The sequence below is a fragment of the Choloepus didactylus genome (assembly GCF_015220235.1).
Source record: "Choloepus didactylus isolate mChoDid1 chromosome 11 unlocalized genomic scaffold, mChoDid1.pri SUPER_11_unloc2, whole genome shotgun sequence".
Lineage (NCBI taxonomy): Eukaryota > Metazoa > Chordata > Mammalia > Pilosa > Megalonychidae > Choloepus > Choloepus didactylus.
The window spans coordinates 2,056,280-2,078,747 of record NW_023637579.1 but is presented as its reverse complement, the minus strand read 5'-3'; positions in this window follow the sequence as shown (position 1 = coordinate 2,078,747).

The following is a 22,468-nucleotide window of genomic DNA, read 5'->3' as shown; positions in this document are numbered from 1 at the left end:
GGTACATGATTCCATCCATGACAGACCCTCTTCCCAGGAAACTGCAATTATACAAAATGGAGTGTATCCTCTTGGGACATCCAGAAAGCCCCTGAAGCCTTCCCAAGACTCTCTGGGGGAAGTGGATTTCAAACCTGCCTGTTCAGATTCACCTGTCCTGAGGTTACAATGACAGCTTCCCAGGTTCCACCCCTACTTCCAAACAGCAGCTGCTCAAGGGCTTGAGCTCTGACACCTGGAATTCTAAATAGTCTCCACAGGCCCCCATGGGCTTGTCCTGTGGGGCCCTGGGATTTGCCCATGAAGCCCTGTATTAGTAGATACATGGCCTTGCTACCCTCTTGCCCCAGCTCTTTTCTCCAGTCCTGACACAACTGATGGCAGGAGACAGCATTATGGGGAAGATGAGGAAGAGGACAATGAATAGGTGGGAGAGGCCCTTAAGACATTGGACAGGAGTAAGAGATGGATACAGAGATTCTGGATTATGTGTGATAGGTCCCTGGGATGAAGGCTGTGGCCTCCCTGACCAGGTGAATCTTGTGCCCAGGACTGATGAGGAACACAAGGCAAGCCCTGCCCCCCTTGCACCAACACATGAGACATAATGGCCCTGGGAGGGCCTTCTGTGAATAGCTGGGCTCCCAGCAATGAGAGCAGCTGAATCTGGCTCTGGCTCTGACATGATGCTTGATGTTGCATCAAGCTCTGGTTTGATGGGGACATTTCTATTGCTGCCCAAAACTGAGTCCTCACCTGACTTGCAAAGAGTCAATCAGGAGGCTCTAGGATTTTTTTAAATTCAGTTTATTGAGATATATTCACATACTTTACAATCATCCACAGTGTACAATCAATTGTTCACAGTACCAATGTTTAGTTGTGCATTTTCATTACTCCAATATATAAACAAACAAATAAATAAGATAGAAGTAAAGAAGAACATCTGAAACATCCCATTGCCCCATCCTCCCATTATACATTTAACTTTTGTACCCATTTCTCTACTCATCTGTTCATACAGTGGATATATGTAGTGTGAGCTATAAGGTTTTCACAATCATACATTCACACTATGTAAGATACATAGTTGTATAATCATCTTCAAGAATGAAGGCTATTTGGATGTTTGCATGGTATATGAATATATTTCAATAAAATTTAATTAAAAAAAAATCAAGACTAATTGGTTGCAGTTGAACAGTTTCAGGTATTTCCTTCTAACTGTTCCAATAAGTTAAAAACTAAAAAGGGATAACTATATATTGCATAAGAATACCCTGCAGAGTGACCTTTCAACTCTATTTGAAATCTCTCTTCCACTGAAACTTTATTTTATTTCATTTCTCTTCCCCTGTTGGTCAAGAAGGTATTCTCAGTCCCACAATGCTGGGTCCAGGCTCATTCCCAGGAGTCATGTCCTGTGTTGCCAGGGGGATTTACACCCCTGAGAGTCATGTCCCATGTAGGGGTGAGGTAGTGGGTTTATCTACCAACTAGGTTGAGAGAAAGAAACCAAATCTGAGAATAAAAGACGTTCTTTGGGGGTGACACTTGGGCACAATTTAAGTAAGCTTAGCCTTTCCTTTGCAGCAAAAAGCTTTATAAGGGGAAGCACCCAGATTGAGGCTCAGCATATGAATTGGGAAGTCCTCAATCTTTGTTGTCAGTAATAACACAGGTGGGGAATTCCAACATTTCTGCATTTTTGCCCAGTTCTTCAGGGAGACCTGCAAATATATTTTTATTTTCTGCTCAAATCACTTTGGGATGTATCTGGATTTCATCCTAACCTGTATGAACCTCCCAGATCTCACTTCCTACACAAAGTTCCACATATATATGGTGTTTGAATAAACTGACCATACAATTATTTTGGAGATATGGGGGTTTTAAGAAGAACAAAAAGTTTTTTTTTGCAAAGGCTAGCCTCACAAAGACAGGAAGACAGCTTCCTCAAACCTGTCTCCCCAAAATGTAGAAGTTTTCAGTGTTTTATAGCACTCAAACAAAGGCAGGCAGGCTTAGGATAATAAACAAATCTGTTTTAGATGACAGGTTCAGAGATAGCCTAATTACTGTGTGTGTGTGTAGAGTGATTAGATTTTTTGGCTACTGTGCATGTCAGGTGAGCTAACTTTGATGACAACTGGTTTAGGTAGCAAAGTACTTTAGGAATTTGGGGTGTTTAGCTCCAGGTTGATATATATTAATCAATAATTGGTTAAGAGCAAGGGCATCTGAATTCAGGGGGCTACATGAAAGGGCACCTGATTACAGGGGCTATGTGCAAGGGCTCCTGAATTCAGGATCGTCAAACAAGACAAGGGGATACAGGCAAGGTAATTCAGGGGATGTTGTGTTTACAGGGTGCAGTTTCAGAGCATAGCATTAGTAAAACAAAGCATCTGGGTTACAGTTAAACAGAAATGGAAATTTTACACCTTATTCAGGGAGGGAGTTGCTTTGGAAAGTGGTCAGCATGGGGGAGGGGGGTGAAAAACATGTCAGAGTCTGAAACAATTCTCTGAAGGAAGGATGCCCTGGCTTACTGCATACATGAAACAGGCCATTGTCCAGCAGGCAGAGCCAGTGCCCACCATCACTCTCCGGCTGAGACCAGGAAGAGTCTGAATTGTAGATGGTGCAGTAAGAGAGGGGCTGGTCTTAGTTTGGGTCTCTTGAATCAGGTGGCAGGGATGGCTTGAGAAATGTGGGCCAAGGTCATAGATGGTCAAAAACTGACCTTGGGTTTGCATCCCATCTACTTGGGTTACTTTCAGCAAACACTAATCCTCACTTGGAATTGTCATTATTTAATAAATTCTCCCAAAGAATCTTGGTGTCTCAGTGGGCATATTGGATCCAGAAGAGAGTCTCCTGTTAGGGCATAGAGTGCTGCTGGTATAGTCATTTGACTGCCCATTCATTAATTCAGTGCTCATAATGGAAAATGTTAGGATGGTTAACAGGCTGGTGTACTCTCCTCCAGTTGAGAGGAGTGATGGCTGTGATAAGCTACCCAAACTCTCATCACAAGGGAACTGTAACTCTTGCATTTGTCCCTTAGTTTTCAAATAGAACAGTCCCTGAAGGTTGATGGTTAGTAGAAGCTGGAAGAGGAGGTAAAGAACCAATTGCTTCTAGGAAACTTCTCAGACTGCAGATAAGTGGTCTGAGGCTGCTCTTTGCTTCTAAACCAAATACAGATTTCTCCCTGTATAGAAAACCCCATGAGAGGGTTTGAGCCTTGGTTGAGAGGCTGTAACAGTTACCTTGTCCTCCAGGATCTGCTTACCACTAAGCCCTGGCTCAAACCTTCTCTGGGTTTCTTTTTCCCAATTTTATACTGAATAGTTGGATATGGAGAGTATGTGTGTGCTCAGAGAGTATGCACCAGATTTCCTCCATGTGGATGGAATGTGAACAAGGGGCAAGTGGCTCACCTAACACACCTGACCCTTCAGAGAGTGCCAGGTGGGAACAGTCATCTGGGAATCTATTCTCAGCCTCAGCCTTGGCCTCTCCTTTCCTGAATTTGGTTCTCTTGGTACAAATGGTGACTGTCTGCTGGGCTCCAGGCAGGCCTCCCCTCTGCCCCACCCCATCCCTGCCCACACAACCTGGTCTGGGGATCTTTCCACTTTGTCCATACCTGGCAGCTGCCAACACCAAGACAGCTCTGGTCATTAGCACAGAGCCACACTGTCAGATGAAAGAGCTTTGCTGCAGGATTCAGCCCATGCTGTGGGATTCAGCTTGGAATGGGCAGGGAGAGTCTCTGCTGGTCCAAGCCACACCCAGGGCAACCATACAAGCGTGATGGGTGGGCTCCAGGTGCAGCCTGGCTAGCACATGTGCCAGCAGGCCCTGCTAAGGAGGTGGGCACTGAGGACTACTCATGAGGGACAGTCATGCCTGGAGGCTGCAGCCCAGTGTGTGGAGGTAGATGTAAGTGCCATCATCATGTAGACACATGCAATGCACAAATGGCTCTGCTATCCCCAACAGGAAATTGCCATACACCAGCAGCTCTCTCTGTGCCTCTCACCACCCATGGAGCATGGGGACCATCCGGAACACAGCCAGGTGGGTTCTTTCTGGTGCTGGGCCTCGTGGATGTGGAGCACCTGGACACTCCTGGGTGAGGGGGTGTTGGTGAGGTGGCTACTGGATATCTCATCATCTCCTCCATTGCCACATTTCCAGATGCCACCTGCAGAGGATGGCCAGAATCAGGGTGGACTTGGATCATGGCAGCAATTTTGAGTCCGAGCAGATGAGAAGGCCAGGCAGGTGCTCCTCATCCTTTTCTACTTCCCTCCCCCTGTTCTTGCTGACAAGATCCCTGAACCAGATGTCCAGACTGTCTCTGGCCGAAGGTGTGGCTGGTATATGAGTTGGTGTGGAGATGGGCCCCCACCACCTGAGCTGAGTGATGGGGGACAATTGCTGTTGGGAGGGAGTCCCCCAGCACTCAATGATTCCATCCTATTTTAGAGATGAGCTGTCAGTACCAACAGCCCAAAGTCACCCAGCCCAGCCACAAAAAAAGTGACTCAGAATGACTATCTTAGCCATTACTGCTTTTCCTGCAGATCATCAAAGGCCACACCCTGGGTGGTGTGCTCACTTAGCCAGGCAGTCCTTCTCCTTAGGTACCTCCAGCTCCTCTGCTTAACCCTGAACACACACTCATGAGGTTGTACTCAGTGATTCTGACAACTATTCTGCATTCAAGGAAACTGAAGCTCTTAAATGTGGAAAATATAACCTGTGTCCCAGAGATATTATGCGTCCCAACTGTGGACTTGACCCAGCTATGGGTTTGACCCCAAAGGCTGTGCCTTGCACAAATTCCTTGAGTAGTGTGTCCTGAGCCTAGTCTTGTAAGGAAGTCCAAAGGGAATGTGTGAACTACAAGGAAGAACAGTGCAGGCAGGGGTGACTTTGAGGTGGGTAAGGTACTCCCAGAGTGAAGAAGACTCTAGGAAATTGGGACATGAGGTCAGGTGAGCATGCTGGGGAGGGTCTGGATCACATCACACAGGGCAAGCAGTTGGCAAAGGATTAGGGGGCCATTGCTTGCGGGAGTGAGCAAGGGGATTCTCTATCTTGGAGCCTCAGCATCCCAGAGCTGGAAGAATCTCAGTGGGAATATTGTCCATGTCCCCACCCAAGCATGGTTCCCTGAGCATCAGCCAGGGGGGAGGCTGCCTGCCGTAGTGTCCCCATTGCACTGAGGGAATGCTGTGGCGGTTGTCTGACTCCTTGCAGGGATAGGGATGCAGGCTTTTAGCCCAGGGTGGCTTCTTGTGAAAGTAGACTTGAGGGAGACTTCAGAACCCACAGAGGGTTTTTGGGGAACCAAGGGGATGTCTCCCCACCCCAGACCACCAGGATGCTCTTTTCCTATTGGTGTTGTTCTTGTCCAGGTTGATGGAGAAGAGGAAGGCATCACCCACCCACCCCTGCTAGTTTTAGAGCAGCAGCAAGGAGATGTAATGCAAATCCCTGAGAATGAGCACATCTTGGGGTTCCAGGCAGCAAAGGACAAATAGGAGGCCCAGAGGAGGAGATGCTATTAGGGGCTCAGGAGGGGGATGTGCAGATGGAGACATAGGAGGAGAAGGAGCTTGGAGGCATGGATGAGGAAGAGGTATCAATAGAGGCTGAGCTAATGCCTAAGGTCTCTGGGAATTACAGGGATGTCAAATCCCTGGAATGTAGGGATTATGAGGTCAGCAGAATTTGCAGACCTGTATCCAGATCCAAAGGGCTTCTAGAAGCTTCATTCTGGAGCTGAGACTTCTTGATCTTTTAGTGGGGGCACAGAGGGGAATGCTGACAACAGGAGGGGAAAGGTCAACCAAGAGCTATCAGGGAGAAGGGTTGTGCAGTCATCTTCTTTCCTGGCCTCAGGAAACTCTGGGATGAGGCTCAAGTGAATGTCCTCCCCATGAGAGCTTGAAGAGCTGGCCAAGTGCATGCTGATCTTGTGATCTGTGGGCTTGATGGTCAGATAAGGGTCTCACTTGAGTTGTTTCTGGGAGTAGGATCTGTCCCTGAGACTGAGCTCTGCTTTGGTGACCTGGTGGCTGGATGGAATGTACAGCTTATCTTGAGGGCCTCTCCCAGGGGCATGGCAAACCTCCCCATGCAAACACTGCACTCTGCATTGGACACCCTGCTAAGGACTGTCAATCAGTTGTACCTTCATTTGTTCCCGCTGTCTGAGAGATCATTCAGCATCACTACATTTCACAGAGGTGGAAACAGGCCTGCATTGATGCGGTGACTCACCATAATCACAGGGCTGGGCAGGCTGGTGAGCTCACTGACTCCCTGAGCCCGTGCTTAGCCCCAAGGCTTCCCTGTGCCTCAGGCAGCCTGTACTTGCCTGCCTTGGACCAGGACTTACTCCTCAATAAAGACCTTGGTCACATTTTGCTGCCTATTTCTGGCTAACTGGGAGGGGGCTCCAGCTCCTGAGACAGGTGGTAGCTATGGGTCAGAGTGGCAGCTGTGAGGTTACCAGGAGACACACCTGAGATCTCCTGCCCCAGATGTGGAAAGTGAAGCTTTGGGGGTTACGAAACATGCCCAGGTTACAAGGTTGGGAGTGGAGCCAGGATTTAGAGCCACATCATGAGAGGATTCATCAGGGGATGGCAGCCTGTAGTGGCATATCCTGGTAGAAAGATCCACTCAGCTCTGCCCTGCTGAACACAGACGCTCATTGCATCCATCAGTGTAAACTGCTCTGCCAACAACTCAGGAGGAAACACCAAAAGTTTCACCTTCTCCTCACTCAGCCAACCCACTGATATCTCAGGCAAGGGGCAGGAAGACTCTGGTTGTGTGTCCTGGTGCTGACTCAAGCTCTGCTTGTGGTGATGGTGGAGGAAGCAGACATGCCTCCCTCTCTACTGCCTGTGCTACTGATGGTGAAAGGGCAGGCTTTAGCTGCAGAATGGACACTGGTGCTACCTGAGTAGGTGGCACTGGTGGTAGTGCTGGAGATGTCTCCAGCCCAGGAACTGGTGATATTGATGGCAATGTGGTTTCTTCAAAGATGGGCACAGGTGCTACCCCTGGGGATATGGAAGACTCTATCTCCAAAGTGGGGTATTGGCACTACCACTGTAATGGAGTGCAATGGAGATGGCACTGGAGCTGCTTGAGGCTCTATAAATGATGATTCTGATGTGAATATACCAGGCCCTAGCTCCAATGTGGGCAATTACTGCTACCTGTGTAGTTTGACCAGAAGGTGGTGCTGGAACTGCCTCCAGCTCTGGAACTGGTGACCCTGATGATTTTATGGGTGCCTCCAGCTCTAGAATTTTGCTAGAAATGGTGGTGGAGCTGTTGACAGCTCCTGAGCAGGAGCTCTGTCTGGTGAAGTAGAAGGATCTGGCTCCAGGACTGTCACTGGCATGAGCTCTGTAAGCAGACTCTAGCTCCAGGTCAGGCTCTGGTGCTACCTCTATCAGTGGAAGTAGAGGTGGTGATGGAGATGATTCAGGCTGTGGAGCTGCCCTTAAGTCTGCTGCAGGTGGTTGAACTGGTCCTTGTGGTTGCACTGGAACAATTTGCATTTCTGGAACTGATAATAGAGCTGGAGAACATGTAGGTTCAATGACATGAATGGTTCAAATTGTGTTTCAAATACACAGAAAATGCCACTGTGGCTAGGGATAGCTCCAGTCCAACAAGTACAATCCACATGAAAATATTCCCAGACTGCAATCTACCAGGTGACTTCTCTGAGGCTGCTCTTTGCTCACAGCCCAAGGGCAAACTCAGGACATTCCCTGCTATGTGGTCCAGGTCTGTCCCACTCAGAAAACTAGATACTTAGTTACCCTACAATCTGGCAATTCCAGTTCTCATTATATACCCAGAAAATCAGAAAGCTTTGACATGAAGAGACATTTGTATACCAATGTTTATAGTGGTATTATTCACAATTGCCAAGAGATGAAAACAATCCAAGTGTTATTGAACAGATGAGTGGATAAACAAAATGTGGTATATACATATGATGGAATACTATGCAGCAGTAAGAAGGAACAAGGTCGTGATACATATGACAACATGGATGAACATCAAAGATATAACACTGATTGAAATAAGTCAAAAAAAAAAAAGGAGGGATATTGTATATTATCATGAATATAAATTCCATGAACAATGTAAAATCAGTGTCTTACAATGTAGAAACAGGGGACTTAGAAATAGACAGAGAATAGTGAATGGGAATAATTACCTAATAGGTACAGATACATTAATGAGGGTGAATGTAAAGGTATGGGAATGGAGAGGAGTGATGAAAGTTCCTTAATAGGATTATAAGTATCAGTGCTGCCTTGAAAGCAAACATGATTGAAAGGGGCTGTTTAAAAGCATGTATCCCAAAGATTAGTGCTATAAATATAATAAAGTGGCTTCCTGATATACTTCTAATGTATGACACTAGTATGAAGAGTTAACTACAGAGTGGTATATGGGAAAAACCACCCATTGCATGCTATAGACTGTATTTAATAGAAATACCTTACCAGTATCACAATAATAGGGCTAAATACTTAGGGGCTGATAAAATCTTTGGGGTGTTTTGTGTTATGACAATTTTGTAAAATCAAAAGTGATGATGGTTGTACAACTTAGTGAAGATAAGTTGAGACATTGCTTATCTTGGACATAATTTGTGCTATGTGAAATTAGGAACCCTTTATTTAAAAAGTCAAGCCCTCAATCTTGATACTTGCTCTTCTGTAATGTAACTATGTCTGTAAAATGGAGGCTAAGCCCACCCATAATTATGCCTAAGAGGCACCTCCTGAGAAACTCTTTTTTTCCTCAGATTTGGCCTTTCTCTAAGCCCAGCTCAGAAAATTAATTCATTAATCTCCACCCTATGTGGGACATGATTCCCAGGGGAGTGAAATCTCCCTGGTGACATGGGATATGACTCCCAGGAATGAGCCTGGCCCTGGCATCAGGGATTGAGAATGCCTTATTGACCAAAAGGTGGGAAAGAAAGGTAAAAAAAAAAAATAAGGTTACAATGGCAAAGGGATTTCAAATCGAGCTGGGAGGATATCCTGGAGGTTACTCTCACGCAACCTCTAGCTAGGTATTCCAAATGGTCACAATATGCCAAGGCCTAATAAACAGTAGTCCCAAAATACATAGGTCCCTACATAAGGCTCCATAAATTTTTGTTAAGGTTTTTTTCTAAAACTTAAATCCTCCAGAGTGTTCCTATGCCAGATAATACCCAAATTCAGAAACAACTGCTTCTTCAAGAACATCCACCAGGTGCATCCCTCTTCCCCATAATGTTGATACCCCTTTTCAATTTTCAATATAAACAAGTTATGGTGGTCTTTGCCCAGATATCCCTGAAGATTGAGAAACTGGCCAAGCAAGTTGGAGGAGTAGCAACAGACAAGTTTGAATTAAACAAAGAATTATGAATACTGAATCTTTATAAAAATATTTTTTAGATGCTAGCATATTAGAATAGCTAGGAGGAAATAACTGATATGGTTATTTAATTTTAATATGTATTGGTTAAATAAATAATGGTTACTTAATAACCACTAATTAAATTGTACTTTGAAAGTTATATTTCTGTATATATGTTATATTTCACAATAAGGAAATAAACTGTGGAACTCTAATCCATAACATTCTTTGAAATTTGCTATTTAACTACTTGTTAAATCATACTTTGAAAGTTATCACCTTTTTGCAGAAATGTTATATTTTGAAATAAGGAAATAACTGAAATTGTGAAACTGTAACTCATAACATTCTTTGAAATTTGCTCTCTAACTACTTGTTAAATTGTGCTTTGAAAGTTTTCACTTTTCTGTATATATGTCACATTTCACAATAAAAATGTAAAAAAAGAAAAAGAAAAAAGAATTTGAGGTGAGGTGTTTATTAAAATATTAACCCCATTAAGTCATTTTTTCTGGATGAATAGTAATGGTCCTCCCTGAATTGAGAGCCTTAATTAAGAGCATTTTCCCACTGAGTCCTCACTAATGGAATCCCATCTTGAGATGAGAAAGCATCAAATTATTGCTCAATGTCATGTAATTCAGAAGTCAGAACCGTTCAACACTGGGGCTGCATGATAATCCTTCCATGAGCCCTGAAGCTTTGGATGCTCCCAACATGGAGGGAATGGTCTCCTCAAGCCTCCTTCCTCCACAATTTTGGAGACCTGTGCAGAGAAGGTGCAGACTGAGAAGCATTTTCATTTCAAAGCAATGAAAGGCTAATATTTCTTTCTTCTGCCTGAAAGGGGTTTTGAGAACCTGAGGCTATGGAGACCCTAGACCTGGCAAAGGGTAGAAATTGGGAGTGTCCACGGTGTAAGAAAGACCCTCTGAGATTCAAGGATCTAAACTGAGTTTCAGGGTAGCAAAGACTACATGGAAAGTAAACAACTGAAAGGGGCTCCACTTCTGATGGTGGGTGCAACAATGCAATGCAAGATGTCACCCCAAATCCAGACCAGGAAAATGAAAAGAGCCAGGTCCAGGCAGAATGCATGGATGCCACTACCATCACAGGCAGCCAGTTGCAGCCCAACTGCTGCATACATTGGGAAATTATCTTCCTCTAGCTGTAAAAACTGCTCTCTGCATGTCCTTTGCACAGCTAACAATTTCCTGGCAGCTTTCCCCCAGAGGGGATCAGGGCATAAGGATGCCTGTGCGATATTCATGGCAGCACTGCTGAAAGGGCAGCAGGGAATATTCACATCCAGGTACAGCAGCATTGAGGGTCTGGGTTGCTTCTCTAAGGTAGCCCCTTTCTGCAATATTGTGCAGCCAAGCCAAACCTCAGCTCCTGAGGTGGGAAGGTCAAGGGAATAGGTGTGTGAGAAGAAAGTACCTTCCTGAGCATGAGGATCTATAAGGCTTGGTGAAGGACTGGAAGGACAGTCACATAGACTCCTGCATGGGGACATGGGGGCTGGTAGTGGAAACAATACAGAGGCAAAATGCAAATATACCTGATGTGATCCTTCCCTTCAGCATATTCTGAAGGGAAAACCATAGAGAAGATATCTGATATTCCTACAAATATGTGACAACTGACTTTCATTTGGCTGTCATGGGCCCTGGGATGGATTAGCACTGGAGGCCCAGATGCCCTAGGAATAAGGCCCCTGGGCCACTGGGCCAGGAAATGTCCTGGGAGAGACCCTGGGGGAGTGGTCAGGGTAGACTCCCAAACCTCTGCCCCTCCCCTACCATCTCAGAACCACCCTCAGTGCCTGCTCCCACCTGGAAGAAGAACTGTCCCTTGTTGGGGCCACAATGAACTGCACCTTGCACAGAGATATTGTGTAGATGACACCATCCACCACCTTCTTTCCCACCTCTTCTGTGCAGCTCTGCAAATAAAGTAACCAGCAGCTGTATGCTCCATGACCAGAAGCATCAGAGACTGGCCATGCCATTGCTGTTGGGTAAACTTCCTCTTGTCTCATCCATGGCCCAGAGCAGGTCCAGAGGGATGTCTGCCCACACCTCCAGCCCCATTGGAAAGGAGAAGACAGCTTGAGAGCACAGGGTAACACTGATCCAATGGGGGCTGCCCCCATCACACACCTTCCCACCCACCATCCATGACCTGGAATGTGAACATGAAGGGCCCACTGGCATCCCAGTCCTGTCTGCCTGGACACTGCCCAGGGTGGTCACACTGCTTATGCTTCCCCCACACTGGGAGGGGTTGGGATGTGCAGCTGCCCAGCAGGATCACAATATTGGCATGTACTGAACTGGATGGGCCTGGATGACCCTGTGTTAATTTTGTGTTCCTCCTGGCTAATGGTCAGAAGTTTTGTGGCTGAGGGTGAGCCAACATATACGTGCTGGAAAAGGGACTCCTTCCTGCTTTTCCTGAGGCAAGAGCATCAGGAACAAGGAAAGCACCAGGAGGGCATCCTACTCTCTCCAGTGTCTCTGCCAAAGTGGGAAGGGTAGGGGCTATCTGCAATTTCCAAGCCTTGTTACCATTGTTCCAAGTTCTGTTGGGCTCTATCACCATGCAAATGAGTTCACCTCTTTAGGTCCCCTTACCTGGGCCCCATCAATGGATAAGAACTCCACAAAGGCCCCTCTGGACTTCACACACTTTATGCTCCTCACCCATGTCATCCTGTGAACTGTACCCAGTCTTGCCAACACATACTTTTGCCCAGCTACCTGGGGAAACCTGGGTGCAACAAAGTTCCCTGTAGGAGCAGACAGCACTGGGTTCAGACTTTGCTACTTCTAATCAGATTTCTGACTCTAGGATAGTCATTGTGCCTCCCCTATTGTCCACTATCTGAAAGAATGGGCATCATTCTAGCATCTACTTCCAGGGGATATCATCAAGTATATGTGGGATAAACACTGGAGAACCCATAGGTTTGTTTCACATGTAACAAATTCACAAATGTAGGCAGGGTAGAATTACAAGAAGGTGATGGTAGAAGTACCGAATACAACTCAAAACAGGACTGGATATGGCTGCATGATCTTAGGAAAATCACTTTCCTTCTGGTCTGTACCATGAAGAGATGGAAATTAGATGGTGTTCAGATATTGTCACCATGGCATGGAGGCTTACACTGTTTTCCCACTGTATTTAGACTCAGACACATGTTCCTCCTATCCACCTTTGTGGTGGTCAGCCTGTGTCCTGGTTTTCAACAACCCCTGCCTCTGGGTATAAGAAGCCTTGGATTATCCCCAATCTGAGTCTGTTCTGGACCAGTTACTTCCTTCTAAACAACATAATATGGCTACATGATGGGACATCACCCCCAAGATTTAGTTGCACATTGTTTTTACATAGTCATCACTCCCTCCTATATGTAATCTCTCCATCTCTCTGTTTTGAATGCTCCCAATCACCATGACTGACATGGAAGCAGATCCTCCCTGAGTTGAGCCTCAATCACATCCACAGGGCCAGCCAGTCACTGAAGAGTCCTGGTTGCAAAGTGTGCCGGTTTGAATGTATTGTGTCCCCCAAATGCCATTATCTTTGTGGTCTTGTGGGACAGACATTTTGGTGCTGGTTAGATTTGCTTGGAATGTGCCCCACCCAGCTGTGGGTGGTGACTTTGGTGGGATACTCCCATGGAGGCGTGACCCCACCCATTCAGGGTGGGCCTTGATCAGTGGAGCCATATAAAACATGCTGACTCAAAGAGACTGAACTCAGTGCAGCTGTGAGTGACGTTTTGAAGAGGAGCAAGCTTGCTAGAGAGGAACATCCTGGGAGAAAGCCATTTTGAAACCAGAACTTTGGAGCAGACACCAGCCACATGCCTTCCCAGCTAAAAGAGGTTTTCCAGATGCCATTTGCCATCCTCCAGTGAAGGTATCTGATTACTGATGTGTTACCTTGGACACTTTATGGCCTTAAGACTGTAACTGTATAGCCAAATAAACCCCCTTTGTATAAAAGCCTATCCATCTCTGGTGTTTTGCATTCTGCAGCACTAGCAAACTAGAACAGATTTTGGTACCAGGAGTGGGGTGCTTTTGCTGCTGAGTTTGCAAATACCAAACATGTTGGAATGGCTTTTTAAATGGATAATGGGGAGTTTCTGGAAGAATTGTGAGGAGCTTGATAGAAAAGGCCAAAATTGCTTTAAAGAGACTGTTTGTGGAAATATGGACTCTAAAGATACTTCCAATGAGGACTTGAGCAGAAATGATGAATGTGTTGTTGCAAACTGGAAGAAAGGTGATCCTTGTTTTAAAGTGGCAGAGAATTTGGCAAAATTGAGTCCTGGTGTCAGATGGAAGGAAGAATTTGAAAGCAACAACCTGGAATACTTAGCTGAGGAGATCTCCAGACTACATGTGGAGGATGTATCCTGGCTTCTCCTTGCAGCTTATAGTAAAATGTGAGTGGAGAGAGATAAACTTAGAACTGAACTCTTGGGTTCAAAGAAATCAGAAGCTGATGGCTTGGAAAATTATGAGCTTCCACGGGGTGGAATCCCAGTAGCTACAGCCCAATGTGAGGACATAACCAAACATGGAACCCAGCCGCCATTTCAGTACAAGCCAAGATTGGAGATGGAATTATCCAGAAAGGATTTGTGGAAAGTCCTATTGTCTGATGGCTTTGACCCCTGCATGTTTCATGCAAAGCCAACAGAATTTTTGTGAGATCTTTATAGACAGAGCCATTGCCAGTCTGGACTGGAGGAGACAGACAAGGAAAAAAATAAAGGAAAAATCTCTTCAAAGACAGAGCCATGGAGGTTGAGGTCTGGAGTTAGGAGGTCTCGGGCTGGGAGAGCGGAGCAGCCCACATGCATGGAAAGGGTGAGTTTGCCCCACCTCGATGCTCTGGAAGAGTTTTGCCATCTCAGGTCCCAAAGAGGTTGGAGCACATTCCCAGGGAATTGGGGAGAGCCTGGCTGCCACCACACTGTTCTGAAGGGGTTGAGCGTGTGCCCCGGAGATGGAAGGGAATCTGGGAGCTGCCCTGATGTTTGAGGAGGGTGGGGCTGAGAAGGTGGTTTCCCCAATGTGTGAATATGTTGGAGCACTCACCCAAGTGTTTGGAGGGGAAAGGGCTGCCAGAAAGGCCTTTAGGAAGGGTTAGACTCCCGCTCTCTCAAGCCCCAAGGATGCAACATCGTTCTGTAAATGACTCTCAGACTTTGAAATCTAATGGAGTTTGTCCGGCAGGTTTTAGGAACTGTTTTGGTCCTGTTAACCCTGTTTTCCTTACTCTTTCTCCTTATGGCAATGGAAATGTTTATCCTATGAATGTCCCTCCTTTGTATATTGGAAGCATACAACTTGTTCTAAGTCCACAGATCCAAGCTAAAGGAAAAGTATGCCTTAGGACTGACCATGCCTATATTTGATTTTGATGGGATTTTGTACTTAAATTTTGTCACTGAAGTGGTTTAAGTTTTTGTGATATTGTGATGAAATGAATGTATATTGTATTTGGAAAGATAATGTCATTTTGGGGTCCAGGGGGTGGAATGTGCCGGTTTGAATGTATTGTGTCCCCCAAATGCCATTATCTTTGTGGTCTTGTGGGACAGACATTTTGGTGCTGGTTAGATTTGCTTGGAATGTGCCCCACCCAGCTGTGGGTGGTGACTTTGGTGGGATACTCCCATGGAGGCGTGACCCCACCCATTCAGGGTGGGCCTTGATCAGTGGAGCCATATAAAACATGCTGACTCAAAGAGACTGAACTCAGTGCAGCTGTGAGTGACGTTTTGAAGAGGAGCAAGCTTGCTAGAGAGGAACATCCTGGGAGAAAGCCATTTTGAAACCAGAACTTTGGAGCAGACACCAGCCACATGCCTTCCCAGCTAAAAGAGGTTTTCCAGATGCCATTTGCCATCCTCCAGTGAAGGTATCTGATTACTGATGTGTTACCTTGGACACTTTATGGCCTTAAGACTGTAACTGTATAGCCAAATAAACCCCCTTTGTATAAAAGCCTATCCATCTCTGGTGTTTTGCATTCTGCAGCATTAGCAAACTAGAACAGAAAGACACCCAGCTAATTCAAACTCTGTGTCCTGGTCTGGAGAAATTGTATGATGGAAAATATTTATTTTAACCACTGGATTTGGGATAATCTTATCACTTGAAATACACAACTAATAAAACCTTAAGCCTCCAAGAGCTGACACTGCCCCCCCATACCTTCTGTTCTGCCTTCCCAAGGCTGCTTTGCCCACATTTCTTCCTTTACTAACCACCCTCATGTCCAAACTCACTCTGCCTCTGACTCTGTCCACATTGGGCCATCTCCCAGGTGCACACTTCCTAGACCTGTGCAAGTTTGGCTACCTTCTGTCATTGTGTTCACAGCGTAAGTGTCACCTCATTGGGTTCTTCAGGTACTGCCTCCCTACTGGTCCCAGAGACTTCCTTGTGGTGCCATGTTTACCTCTCTATATAGTGATTGCTGTTTTCTTTCATTAGTATTTGCTTTCATGCTTCTGTCCATCTGTCCTTCCAGAGTTGGGGCTCCTGGTGGGCAGGGGCCAGGTCAGTTCTTTTCAGTTCCACACACAGGACCCAACACAGTTTGTTTTTTGTCTTGCTTTTTTAAATTTTATTTTGAAATAAATTCAAAGATATAGGAACAGTTGCAAAAACAGTACAAACCCCATACACAGAACTCCATCATACTCTGACCCCTGCCCCCAATACCGTGATCCACCAACTTTAACATGCTGTCACACCATTTCTTTACCTCACTCCCTCACTCCCTCTCTATCATCCATCATCTATTGCTCTGTCTTCTGAACAAATGAGAGCAAGCTACACACATCCTTGTACAAACACTATAATTCACATATACAATTCCCATGAACAAGAATATTCTTTTTTGCAATCCCATTAAGCGCAGCTAAGAAGTTCAAGAAATTCAACATTGATACAAAGCTTACATTGCATATTTCCTTTTTTTTTTTTTCTTATGTCTCAACAGTGTCCCTTTGAGGCTCCTGTCCTCCATCCTCAGATCCCATCCAGGGTCATCCTTGGCATTCAATTGTCATCTATTTAGACTTTATTTTTTCAATTGTGTAAACATATATACAGCCTAAATCTTCCCATTCCAACCCTTCCCTAGCATTCCATTAGTGGGATTATCACATTTAGAATGTTGTAATGCTATCACCTTCCCACCATCCATTACTAGAAATTTTCGTTCACCTCAAACAGCAACCCTACACTCATTTCTTAACTCCCCATTGCCCCTTCACCCACTTCTCATAACTCATACTCTACTTTTCATCTCTATGGTCATATTCTCTGATAATTTCTTTGTGTTTACTGTGGGGCTTAAAATTAACCTCTTAAATCAATACCAACCTTGTTTTTCTTTGATACCAACTTAACTTCAATATGACACATAAACTATGTTCCTATACTCCTCTATTCCCCCACCTTTATATAGTTCGTGTCAAAAATTACTTATTTTACATTGAGTTCAAAATCACTGACTTGTCATCAGAGTTTGTGTATTTTATATCATGTAGGAAGTAAATAGTGGAGTTACAAATAAACAATTATTGACTTCTATTTGTATTCCATTGTGGTCAGAGAATGTGCTTTGAATATATTCAATTGTTTTTTATTTTGTTTTTTTTTTTTAAATTTATTGAGGCTTCTTTTATGTCCCAGCATATGGTCAATTCTGGAGAAAGATCCATGATCACTAGAGAAAAATGTGTGTCCTGGTGACTTGGGATGTAAGGTTCTGTATATGTCTGTTAAAATTCTCTCTCTCTCTCTCTCCTTTCTTTGTTTCTCTGTCAGTAGGGCTCCCTTTAGTATCTGAAGTAGGGCAGATATTTTATTGGCAAAATCTCTCACCATTTGTTTGTGAAAAATTTAAGCTCTCCCTGAAATTTGAAGTAGAGTTTTGCTGGATAAAGTACTCTTGGTTGGAAATTTTTCTCTCTCAGAATTTTAAATATGTCATGCCACTGCCTTCTCACCTCCATGGTGGCCACTAAGTAGTCACTACTTAGCCTTATGTTGTTTCCTTTGTATGTGGTGAATTGCTTTTCTCTTGCTGCTTTCAGAACTTGCTCCTTCTCTTCAGTATTTGACAGTCTGATCAGAATGTATCTTGGAGTGGGTTTATTTTGATTTATTCTATTTGGAGTTCACTGGGCATTTATGCTTCATGTATTTATGCTGTGTAGAAGGTTTGGGAAAATTTCCCCAACAATTTCTTTGAATACTCTTTCTAGAGCTTTACCCTTCTCTTCCCCTTCTGGGACACCAATGAGCCTTAAATTGGATGTTTTATTTTATCTATCATATCCCTGAGATCCATTTTGATTTTTTTTATTTTTTTCTCCATTCTTTCTTTTGTTCTTTCATTTTCTGTTCTGTGGTCTTCTAGGACAGTGAGTCATTGTTCAACTTCCTCTAATCTTGTATTATGAGTATCCAGGGTCTTTTTAATTTGGCCAACAGTTTCTTTTATTTCCATTAGATCTTCTATTATTTTTATTTACCCTTGCAATTTCTTCTTTAAGCTCTTCTGGGGTCTTTATGTCCTTTATATCCTGTGCCATGCTCTCATTCCTTGATTGTAGTCCTTTGATTAATTGCACCAAGTACTGTGTCTGTTCTGATATTTTGATTTGGGTGTTTGGGATTGGGTTCTCCATATCATCTGATTTTATCATATACTTTAAGATTTTCTGTTGTTTTTGGCCTCTTGGCATTTGCTTTGCTTGATAGGGTCCTTTCAAGTTGTAAAAAAAATACCAACCTCATTTTTCAGAAATACAACTTGGTGGCTTACACTTTCTCTAAGTAACCAGAAGATGGTGTCTGCGAGTCACCTATTCCCCCTCAAGTCAGTTCTCCTCAACTTTGTCTTTGTGGTGTGTGGGGAAATGATTCTTGTGGGGTTCAGTTGGTGAACTCAGTTTAGGTGTATTGTTGGAGCTCTCCTCCCTGAATGTGGGACATGTGTCTAGGTGGTTAGGGAGGCAGGGCAGCTTTAATATTCAAACCTCCCAGGCGTTCCCAGAGATTCAAGGCTGTTGAAAGAGTCTAAGCCTTCATTTCAGTTTTGCCCCAGATTTTCTCTGTCACTGACCCACAAGTCACCAGCATTGACATAGTGTCCCTGGGTTTTCTGAGTGGGCCCCCCTTCTCAGCTGTGATCTTCCAGGACCTCAAGGGAAGCCCCAGGCCACCAGGCCATGCAAGGGCACACCCAGCCTGATGTAAAGATGGCTGAATGGGGTATCTCAACCCCCCCCCCCTTTTCACCTTTTCACACAGTTCCACCTTCCCTGCTCCAGGACAACTAGCTGTGTATGAACCCAAGGCCACTGTCCATGGCTGATATTGTGGCATGTGTGCAGTGCCATGAGATACACTCTGTCACAGTGGGTTTCCTGGCATGGCTCTGGGCTGTGGGTCCAGCCCTGGGCAGGATTATCTCCAGCCCACTGGGGAGCCAGCTGCAAGCAGCAGGGTTTCTTTCTCCTTTTGGCTCTCCCCTCTGCTCTCCTGGCCCTGAGGGAATCAGCAGCAGTCTATCCTCCATGCCAGACACTGAGAGGTTGGCACAGCCTGCTCCTGCTGTGCTTCACTGAGTGGTTCTCACTGTCACAACTGCAGCCACTCCTGAGTTCTTTTTTTAAAGAACTAGTCCATCTCCAAATGCCAACCCCTGGCTTCCCCACACTACAGTGCAGCCATGGGACTTTCAGCCAGCTTACTCACTCACTTCAGAATGCAGACCCCTGGTTTTACCAAGTGCACAGTCCCTGTGGTTTTAGCAGACCTTGTCCAGCTGGTGCATCACTGAAACTGGTATTCTGGGCCACTTTCTGGTTTCTATCTAGTATTTTTCATGGAGGTGTTTTTTTGCCCCATCTCACCTAGCCACTATCTTTGGGATCTCCCCAACACAGAGTTTTGTTACAGGGCAGGTGCTTGGGCATGGTTGCTGAATGAATAAAGGAGATCATCTAGGAGTCCCTTGGCCACCATCTCGCTAGGCCAGATTGTGGAGTGGATGTTACTAACAGAAAGTGCAAGTTGCTTCTGGATGACTCTTCCCTGGCACCAGTTGCAGTAGAAAAGCATAGTGGCACCAGCTGGCAGAAGAGGTTGCCTACCTGGTGGTCAGTGCTGGAACTGCAGCTCCAGGCAGGGAATCTACAGCACTGGACACACGCTTTGTGTGTACTCAAGACAGTGGCTCTCTGGGCCCCTTGAAGAACAGTGGGTCTTTGATGGAGGACCAAGGTCAACAGACACTTCCTTGAGTCTGTGGAACCCTTGTGGTCCCCAACTCTAAAACCCTGATAGAGAGAGGAGGAAATGGAGGCATGTCTCCTGGAACCACTTCAACATAATGAGTGGGTTTGTCCTATTTCTGGGTGCCCAGAACCATGAGCCCTACAACCTGCCCTGTAATTTTGAAGTTGTCCTGGGGTTGTAACTGGCCATGTCCCTGGAGCCTTGAGGCTCTCTCTGCCCATCAGCCTTGAATTTTTCCCCATCCCCAGTTACGAGTTCATAAACATATTGCTTAGAAAGGTGGGTGTCACTGCCCAAGAGCAAAGCTGTTTCCAGCCTCTTCATCATTTCTCCATGCTCACCTCCTTAGTGAATCCTCCTCTTCTGTCCCAGCCACTTGACCCACACCTGTGAAGGCACATGTGTGCTGGTCCTAAGTGGAGATGCCTAAAAGAAAATTTTCCCACCAGGGAAAAGTCTGTGCAATGGCCCAGGATCAAAGAGAGCTCATTCTCAAAGCAAATCCATGGGGAATTGTGCCCTGACCTAGAAGGGGGTATCCTTAACCTATACTTGGTACTATGCATACCTCAGAGGTGCTGGGCCATTCTTGCATATCTCTGGACCTCAGTTTCTCAAAGGTAAGTGACTAGTTGGATGTGGAATGCATAAGGGTGTGTTCACACAGATGATGGAGGTGAACCCCTCCAAGGAGTAGACCTGAAAGTGGGCAGAGGCCTGTGGGTCCCAGTAAGTGAGAAGGCAAGCTGAACCTGCACCTTCTACCCTCAACCCCTTTCTCAGGGACAGGATCCAGGGTCACTAAATCCAGCCTGTCTGTATGTGAGGGGTGCAAGGGGACCCACTATGGATACCAGTCAGACCACCAGGGATGAGAGAGTGTTGGCAGCACTCTGATGTTAAGGAGACCCTTTTGAACACTAAATGCATTTTGCAACTTTTATTGATGAACATGCATCACCAGCACTCTCAGTGAGCACATCCTACCTCCACCCTGGGCTCACATTCTGTGCTCTCATTTGTTACTCTGAACAAGACCTAGTCCAAAGTCCCATGAGTATTGGGCCAGGTGGACATCCCAAGTCCAGGCACTTTAGGGGCTTTCAGATCCCCTGCTATGATCCCCATCACAAGCTCCTGAGGCTTGAATCATTGACCTCATTTTGGACTTCTGAAATCTGAGGGTCTAAGATCCTGTCATAGGGCTACCACAGAGTAACACTGTGGGTTTCAACCTAGGACAACCTGACCCCCAAAGCCAGTGTTTTGAGGAGGTGGGTTGGATCCAGGGAATAGCAATGCAGGTAGGGGATTCTGAGATGGGTAAGGGTTGGGCCTGGTCCCAGGATGAAGAAGGCTTCTGTGAAGCTGGAAAACACAGTAACAAGGTGTGGGAGCATGCTGGGTTAGGCATCTTGACCAGAGTTCACAGAATGGCATGAAAGAAGTTGGGTCCACTGCAGCTTGGGGTGATCAGGGTGATCAGATGTCCATGGTCAATGCTGTATCTTCACTATATCATAGAGCTGAAGGGACATAAGGGGTCAACTGAACTTGTCGCACCCAAGCCAAGATCCCTGAGCCTCCACAATGGAGAAGGAGGCCAGTCTCAGTGTCCTGCTTTGAACACTGTGGGAGTATGGTGGCCTCCCTTGTTGACCAGGCTTGTTGGACATCCCAGGGTAAGAGTCATGAAGCAATTCAGGAATGTTAATGCCAGGAGACAGCTTTGGGCCTTAATGCCACTTCATCCTTACCTCAGGGGCTCAAAAGTGTGGAGTGACCCACCTGATATTCCACACCTCAGAGATGGAGCTGGGAATGACTTCTATATCTGCTTTATTTCAGCTGCTTCACAGTCACACATTTAGTGAAGAAACATATTTAGAGCACTTTCTGTGTGTCTGGCACCATGGAAGAGGGAGTGAGGTACTCTCTGTGCACTCTTGAAATTTACAGCTGGGAAGAGGTGGAGTTGGCCGTAACAACATGGTAAATGCTCACACAAAGATAAGTAAGTGGTTTTATGGGAACTCAGAAAGGCACCCACTTCTAAGGGTGGCATGTCAAGGCAGGATTACTGGAGTTGAAAGCCATAGTGAGCCACTGGGAATTGTGCAGATGCTAGGACAGTCATGGTGGGAAGAGCAGGGCTGACTAGGGTGTAATGTGAGCAGAAGTATGCTGGGTCAGTCCCCATAGGCCATGGGTAATATTGGACACAGGGAAGGAGAAAGAGGTGATTGACCAATCAGGAAGGATATAAAGATTAAAATTCAGTGGCCCCTTGCAAGTGGGGGTGCAGGAATTTTTGCAGGTTATTCATCAACTTGGTCCCTCACAAAATTTAAAGCATCAGAGCCCACACAGCTTTGATCTGTCCTGACTCCTGTATTTACAAAAACACCTGCTTTTGGATTCTGACCCTCCCAGTCCCAACCCTGTTTGCCTGTTTTTTTCCTGGCCTTTAAACCCACACCAAGAACCTTTACTTTTTCCCAGTGACAAAAGCAATCTAGAAATGGTAAGAGCTGAACTAAGAGGTTTTGAATTGGTTGAATTAACCCAACAAACTCTGATGAAAATGGCAGTCAGATATTTAATCACTTCCTGTATCTGTGTAAGTGAGAACCTCCATG